Here is a 9,465-nt window from a genome sequence, read left to right as displayed (position 1 = left end):
TCAAGATTGGACTTACCTGTAAAGATAAATATGTTCACGTCAGCGATGACATTTGGTCGAAGTAAATAATTAGTTTAAAATGAAATATGGGGAAGCTATTAGAAGCGTAAGAACAAAATTATAAAATATTAATCACAAACACCAATCACGACGGAGAAATAACAGCAATCGTTATAATTAGCGCGGCAGTGCTGTAACGTTAGTGAGCATTGAAAGGTAATGAGTTATTTGGCACTGATTGAGTTAAGCTGGAAATTTTAGGTACAACCGGGTGTTGAGCAAATAGTCGATTGTAAAAGATTTATTGTCTGACGCGATTTTTTCGTTAATAGAGCGAGCGACCGCTCTTGTCGGCGGCCTCGACAAGCTGACGCTCACAGGGATAGGGCGCAGAAACCTTACCGCGCGTGCGCGCCTGTACCTACCCATTGTGATCTCGCATCCACATATACTACAAACTCAACTCTTCCTTTTAAACGTCGTGTCCCCTGAGACTCGCAAGGGTAAATAAGCGTTCAGGACTGATTTAATCATTGAACCATTAATTGATTATTGATGGTAATGAATTTAAACTGTAATCATTATATATATGAAAGATTACTTTAACGGTTAAAAAATAATCTTATAAATATGGTATATTTTTAATAATTGGCTCTGTTAAAGCATACGAGAAATATTTCTAAGGAAAATTACACATCTGCAACAGACAAACCTAGTTTTTAAAGGGTAAGTAATGCTATACATATATAACAGGATAAGTAATAAATAATAATAACCATCTCTTATCGTAACGAGGATCGGAAGATATGTTAATAATATTTTCTATTGGAAATCTATGGGACAGGTTCTACGCCTATATATAGAATTTTCTACGGCAGTCATAATAAAAAAATATGACAAAAGTTGTTGTATTTGTTCTTTAAGTATATTAAGTTTGTAAACGTTTAACACTGTGTTAATAATGTATTAGTAATTTTTTGTCGTCAATAAATTTTGAAATTATTAAAACATTATAATTTTTATTTCAAGTTTGGGTAAGTATGAATAAAAATCATTTTATTTTAATTTTGTGGAATTAACGTAATGATTAATGTATTGTTAAATTTTTATTCTTATTCTAAGAAAAGTATAGCAGTAGATGGGCGGTTATAATCTCACCGCCCCTCTCCAACGCACCCCGCAGTTCGTTGGACTCGCGAGGATTTTGCGTCGTCAACGCAAATTGTCTTTTCATTATTCACACCACGAGTATTTCGTTCTTTGACGTATCAACAATACGAGTCTGCGTATAAGAATGAATGACGCAATGCTAATAATGATTTGTGTGTGTTAAAATACCGCAGGTATAAAAAAATGGTAGGGTTTGCAAAAAATTATTTAAAATGTTATGATATTATTAACAGTATCATTTACAATAAACAAAGGCTTACATAATATCATAATAACAATTTAATACAAAATTTAACAAAGTGATAAAAGTATGAAAAGAGAAACCCCTTTCAATGTTTGATAGTAATTTTAAATCTAAAACTAATTTGGCGCTTTTTTCACTATATCTGCGGGAAAAACTTCGCTATGTACCAGTTATCAGAGGTATTTACACTTAAATATATCCTTTTCTTCTTTTCAGCTAATAGACGCCCACTCCAATGTACTGGCACTCTTCTTTTTGTTTAATATACCGAGATTAATTAAAATTTGTGCGATTTCCTTTAGAACTCAAAGACACTGCGAACAGAGTAATTATATGCTGCTTTTACATATTCGCTTTTTTCTAACTTTCGTTTACGATCGTGTTTAACTCGAAGCCTTAAATGCGGACCTGTCAAAGGCCTTTAATACTAGAATGAAAATAATTTCTCTAATATTTTTATTATTAAAATTTTAATAAAGACTGACGCATAGTCATTTGAAAATAATTTACGTCTAACGGACGACGTACACTTTATTAAGACATGTTACGGACAAAGGCTTCCCTCATAAATTTCCAATCAGATCTTCGAGAATAAGATTTCTTGAGAGTCTTGTGACGATCGCAACAAAGTTGCCCAACTTGAGGGTGGACGCCAAACGCCGCGCTTGCTGGTCCGCAGTGGACACAAAGAACCATTACAACGAAATATCTTTGCTATTTTCTAAACTAATATATGAGATACGTTTCGTAAATGTGCTACGCTCTGACCTTGTTTCGAAGAATCTTCAAGGCAACCTAGTAGTAATATTTCCTTAAAGACGTTAAGGGGACAAAACTTTCAATAGCAACACGAGTGCAGTAAACTTTTGAGGTTATTTGAGCACCAATTGTGAGCTGGCTTCCCTCCAAGAGATAAATGTCAAGTTGAGTACAAACTTATCGAATTTTTTTAATTATGTTTGTTTATGATAACCGCATACAAGGAAGGTTTGATTACTAATTGAAAAATATCTAAAAAAAGTTTTACATAATTATATTATGATGATATGTGAAGAGAAATTTCTCATTTAAGCGAAAAATATCTAATAATTAATAATGCAGAGTAATATAATCCCGTAAGCGCTGCGATGTTAGATCTATGCTCCTGTTATCTGCGATTGACTAGTTACATTTTTTTTAAATGATATTAGCAAAGTAGCACAACACTGAAACATGTGAATATAATTATATTGTTGCCAATTTAAAGAAAATAATAGTAGTTTGATGGACGGATAAAAAAAAGACTAAATTATGTGAAATAAAAATCAAACCAAAACACATCGATAGACACTTTTATCTGATGTTGCGAACAGTACAAGATATAGTAAATGTAAAGCCTTGTTTGCAGGAGCCTCTAACGAGCTCGCGTCAACATTCAGAGCGGATGCCAAAGTATCTTTCTCAAATATAATTATTTTCTCATGCATTTTTGAACTATTTTTTAAAAATATTTGTTAGGATTTATTTACGAAAGCGCAAACTTGTTGGAACATTTGTTATGAAGTGTGCGTTAAATAAATATTTAATGTGTATATGTATGTATATAATAAATATTTAATAAGTTCAAGAACTACGTTTTAAGAATTTAAATGTCGCTTATGTATTAGTTTGTGTATCTGTATAATGTATTTAATTTCTTTTGCAAAACTACAAATTCTTTGAGAATTATTAAGTTTTGATGTCTACGGAGATGCGAGATCCTTGGTTTCTTTAATATCTTCTAAAAAAAGTTCTAAAGTTCTTTAACAAATAGCCTTTATATAAACTAAACCCTTAAAAATAAGACTACGGTAATAGCGGAGTCTAAGAAATTCACTTTGTGGTTCAAATTCTATCAGATTTTAACAACTTTGTAGGTGTTAAATTTATTCTATTAAGCTCCCAAAACTTTACGGTAACATGATTACATTAAAATAATTTCTCGATTTTAGTTAATTTTAAAAATTTAAATCTTCACTCAATTATCTGTTCCTTTGAATAAACGTGATGTAATTAAAAACTACGAGTAACTTTACCTCTGAAATTGCTTTTGAAACGAACATTTTGCCCTAATTTTTTATTTAAAATTTTCGTTTTTAATGCACGCATTTTTTTTCATAAAATTGTTAAACATCAGAGATTCTTTCATTTTAAGATCACAACGACCGCTATTTTTAAGGATAGCACTTTCAGGTGAGACGTTTTTGGCGAGGTAATGATGTCTAACAATGAAGCGTCTCGTATACGATGGAGTGCGTTGTTTTGTTAGCTAAATATGATGGCTTATCTTTCGTAAAAACAGGTTGGCAGTAATGGCTAAAAATATTTGTCTGTGTCACTATCAACGTTTCTGAGTATGATACTCATATATAATTGAGATAATTTCAAAATATATTATTTTATCTGTATTGACATACTTTTAAGAATAAAGTTTTGAGTGAAGTAGTTTTGTTGTAAGTTATGAAAATATTGCAGAATGCGTTCAGCAGAAAAGCCTTAACAATTTCAAAGAGTATCGGTGACGAATACCAATGAGATATTACTAGATAAGATTACGCTGAAACCCTTCTACGGTACGTTACGGTATCTTAAGAAGTTTTTCTTTTCAAAGCTTTTCGTATATTTTGTCAATATATAAGGCTTCGTGTTTTAAAAGTGAATTTTAAGAGAATTTCTCTATCTTAAATTCGACTTTAAGTACTTTCGCAAGCCTAAATATACCTATAAAATAGACTTATAAATTTTATAATTTAATACCGATAATTTTGAATATTTTTATATTACGCGATAAATGAATTGGTTTATTCATTTAAAAACTTACTTAAAGTAATAAAGTACTACTTTACATCCATAGATGAAAGAAAATAAGTGAGAGTGGACAGGTCATACAGTGCGAAGAACAGATCGTCGCTAGGATCCTTAGGTTCTAAAGTGGGAACCTCGGATCGGCAAGCGCAGCGTAAGACGTCCATCCACGAGGTGAACAAACGACCTAGTTGAGGTCGTCGAAAGATGCTCGGTACTCAAGATGAACAGAAAAATAGACAACCCTATGAGCGTTTTATAAACGAAAATTGTTACGAGTGCTTATTTAATACTATTCAATGTAGTGAAGATCACAACGGGCCTTAGAACAAGGCTCAAGGTAAGAAAACAATGGAGAGGGCTATGCTCAGAGGTGATTACCTAAAAAATTAAAAACTAGCAGCATTTCGCTCTTAACATATTTAATTTGTAATTTTCGTAATTATTAATACTATCTAGACAACCCTACAAAATATTGTTAATTTCAATAAATTTTATACATTTTTAGATGCAATAAGGGGCCACTCTCTTAAACATTTGGCGAATGTACACAAAAAATAATTTTCCAATTTAACGCTGCATTGTCATGGTATAAAGTCGTGTAACTGATTTATTCTTTTATGTATATTTTATTTATAGTGTATACATAAATTAATAAAATATATAAATAAAATTCTTGATTCGATACGGGTAAACTTTGCTGTTGTCAAAGTGGTATCTTTAATTATGGGTGATAAATATCGACGCAGTGCAGTGAGCAATAAATCTATCGATCTTTACTGCGAAAGTATATTCGGTGTGTATACTCATAAATTCATACACGATATAATATAATTCTTACAAAAATAGCGATAACAATACTCAGTCGTTAACCGACCGTAAAGAAATCTTTTTATTATTTTATATCCGTACATTATACGGTTATTCATCATTTGCATTCATTACACTTCTAACTTTAGCTTGCGAGTACATTTGTATCCTCTTTGTAGTCGATTTTGATACACTTTATATTTAGATACGAATATGACGCTAATTTAATAGCTTTGAGACAAAAATACAACGCAATATATATAGACTGTTGTTTACAAATAATCATTGTTTGGAACATTTCACAAGAAATAAGGATACAAAAGATGTTGGAAAAATATTGAAGTGTGTTTAGTTGTACTATAATATAAAACATAAAATTATACCTTTGACTGTGAGTTATATACTGTTGAAATAATTACTGGATTTTTTTTACTATTTCGTGCTTCAGAATGCTTCTTTGCAGGTGTTGAAAAGATCGGTTCAGCGCCATAAATATGGTTTTAGAGTATTTAATCTAGAGACTAAGCATTAGGCCAATACTTTCTATTCTATTCAAGAGCTATATACTATATATATTTATGTATATATATTTAAATATATATGTATATATATATATTTATATATTTTTCGTTTCCGTTAGCCAGGGGTTTGCATTTGGAGATCATGGTGACACTTGTGGTAGTTTTTTTGTATCATGTAATATTCATGGGCATTGAATAGAATAAGCGATAGTATGTGTAACTCTTTGATATTGCATATTCAACGCAGAAAGAGTTGGGTCTGTATTTTTCTAACTAAACGACACCTTTATTAATACTGTACAGAAATCGAGTGAAAGTAACTTAAAGTAATATAAAAACATCGAATTGTACCAATACATGCCATAGGGAAAACCATATGATGCAAAGACTTTACTGTAGTCTATGAAGCACAAGGTAATGTTAAATGGTAAATGTTAAATTTATATGACTGCTATCAGATAGCGAATGTTGAAAATCTATTCTTGAGTCATTTTGTATTTTAAAAGCCGCACTGCTCTCAAGATATTGGTCAGTCTTAGTAGTGTCAGATTCGATTATTAATTATATAGAGCATTACTTAGCGTGAGATATTAGAGCCAGGTTTCTGAAGTAATTGTTATGAAAGTTAAACCTTTTGTCTCTAGAGGGAGTAGACCTGATTAAGCTTACTCTTGTCCTGTACGTCAGATCTTTTATAACCCTTTTACGATTTCAGTTGATAATTAGCTCGGACAGGGAGCTTTTTATTCTTAATCAATATTATAGCAAGACATCAACACGTTATATCAGTAGAAAATTCGTATAGCAATACACTGTAATGCTGTGCGATGTTTTTAGATTTTTGTGAAAATCCTTTACGGGCTGCCAACCTTAGCTAGAAAAAAATTTAGACCTTTACGGCTATAGGACCAATCAAAGGTATTAGGATACTTAAACACCGTCGTGGTGGGAAGATGGTTTTGATGTATTCCTTACCAGTCCTCTACAATCACCGATATCACCAATAATCCTGATGCATCACCGTGACCTTTCGTTTTCGCTACATCTAATTTTCATATTTTCATTTACACTCTTAAAAATCATTAACGTTTAACAAAGTTTTATTAACCTTAAAAGGAAGGGTTGACTTGGGTTACGCCTGTATTAATTATGATAATGAAGTAGAATACAGCGTTCGCGAGGCACGTCATTATTGTGGAGGGAGTCCTAATTACGTTTAGTCTTAGTGTATTTTGCTATGAAGCTATTATAATCATTATCATAATTATACTATAAAATTATACACGGGGTATTGATGTTCTTCGGAACAGTAGCAAAAACTTATAAAATGTTGGTTAGTATTTTGGTCACCATTGTAATAGCATTTTTTTTTAAGAATCACTATAATTAAATGTTTATGCAATTTAACGACAATAAAAAATAATTTCTATCTAAATCTATATTTGTACGTTAAAGTAATAATACAAATTTAAAAAGAAAATAAAAGTGTCTAAATTTTCTGCGTTCTATTGTAATGTGTATTGTATTGTATCGTGCTTTGGTAATTTATTGGAACACTTTATCCGTGGTTTTAAACGATCGGCTTAAATATTTGCATATATTTACAGTTTGTATTGTAAAAAGATCTTACATCGTAAACCGTTTTTATGGCTGATTTTTGTCAGTCAGTATTTACTTTTAAAAACTCTGTTAAAAAAGTTAAAACGGATGGTTTAAAAATATGTAATCCTATTTTTTCAACTAAGTAAGCAATATTTTTACTAAAAAATATCGGTCTAATATTAATTTTAAGAGCTCTTAAGACTTGCGATCGTAGGTCGCAGTTTCGATTCCCGATATACAATCACTAATTCACACTATAATATTTACACCATAATTTTATAGGATCGCCACTGCTCATACACAAGTTTCCATAGGATGGACAATAGCGTCGTCTTCGTGCTATAATACCACATTGCAACCGCAAACCTTTCTGTCAAGCAGGGGGATTATAGTATATTGCCCATACATATCTTTGAGGGAAACCTATGCCTTGCAGTAGGCGTCTATGGGCTGAAATAACGATTAAATATATAATTTTAAGCTCTTCGGAAAAGGTTTACGTATCGTTAAGGTTTTTTAATTAATGTATAGGTTATCGAGAGACGCTGAATGCATTCTGCTTCTAATCGGTCCTTTTGGAAATCTTTGTTGGAAGCCAATATCCAGTATTAGACGTCCTTCTGCCGAAATGATGATGATATAGAATGAATAAGTTGAACATCTGTTTGACACGTCTCCGATATTAGTAACACGGCTGGTTTATTACAATGAGATTAAAATGATATTTTTATATCAAAATATTTCGTAGCACCAGTGTTTGTACTGCCTTATCTTTAAATAACATGTCAATGAAGCTATATCGATCTTAAAATCAAAATGGTGAAATCTCTCGGCCCTTCTTGCGGTAGAATAACTCTTTTTAATTATAAGAAATCTGTGAGGATTTATGTTATTAAATGTATGTAATTTAATTCTACTGCTAGTAAAATATTTGAAAACTGCATAACTTATACATTATTTCCGAAATAAATATTGATAACAAGATTATACAGATAATATAATAAATAAAAAAAACTATTTTTTTAATAATAACGTTATTTTAAAAATCATTTTTAATACGGGATACTACTACAATGTGTGACGACTTTTAAGGCTATTCATTCTTTTATTATGGGATTTTTATAAGAGGTCTAGTAATTTTTCCCTTTATTGACTTTTATCGAGTATATAAAATTATTTGATGAAGTAAGAATCGATTTATCAATTTAATTGTTAATTAAATAAAATTATTTATTTGAAAACATTAAGAGCGCTGACTGTTGTTTTTGTGATAATTTGAGGTATTATATACGAAATACAGAATGAATAATTTAACGAAATAACTGTTATTTAGGTTGGAGGCACAATTTCTTAAATAGAATTGTAAAATTAATGAACCGAAAAATCTACACCAATTTCTATCGTCAAGTGTTTCTGTTTAAAAGTAAAAAAAAACTTATATCTTTTGTTAGACGTACTACAACCCATAGACATTTAAAGGTCATGCTTTATATCTAATTTTTAATCACTGTGTTGTATATGTGGAAAAATTTAACTTATTTTAAAATTTATAAATTTACTCCGCATTTAGAGTTTTTATTTTGATAAATATGAATCCGTTCAAAATAGATTGACAAAACTCCACACGGATGTACTTTAAATAAAAATTTAAAACTTTTTTAGATGTTTTAGATGGGAGCTGTAGGATTTTTTGTCAAGAGAATGTCTAAGTGGGCACCGTTTCGGGTTTTCTTTCCACAGCCAAACAGTATTTTCTATTGCACATACAAGCCACGACTCACAGCAAACCAGTCATATAATGCGGAATGGTTCAAGTCACATGTTCATACGTGTACTTAAAAGTAAACGTATTTTCCAGTTTAAAATTGCGTATCGATTATTTCAGTGAAACAATCCACCGAAAATGAAATTATTGCTTTTTAAGTAAAAGTTATTTTTGAATTTAAAAATACATCTTCATCATTATGCAACAACTAAAAATTTCACAAACAATTATTATAAAAGGTTATTTTAATGCTTCGCAGAAAATTTATTAGTAATTGGTAAAGATTCTTGAATTCTGAATATGGCGACTGTTTTCTATTAACTGTGGGCTCCTGTAAAACATCGTTATTGTTAACGGTTTTACTTTGCTACCATGAAATTTGAAATATGCTTTACATCATTTTCATCAAAATTTCTATTGCTTGATATATTTAATAAAATAGGTACTAAACGACGACAGATATGCGAACTGATAAATAGAACCAACTATTCAGACTCCGAACGGAGAACTTCACTAGTTAATGTACAAAT

The sequence above is a fragment of the Battus philenor genome, unplaced genomic scaffold (assembly GCF_028537555.1).
Source record: "Battus philenor isolate CCGP_79_NKW_IND1 unplaced genomic scaffold, ilBatPhil1.0.hap1 SCAF_14, whole genome shotgun sequence".
Lineage (NCBI taxonomy): Eukaryota > Metazoa > Arthropoda > Insecta > Lepidoptera > Papilionidae > Battus > Battus philenor.
Note: the sequence above shows the minus strand (reverse complement) of the source record.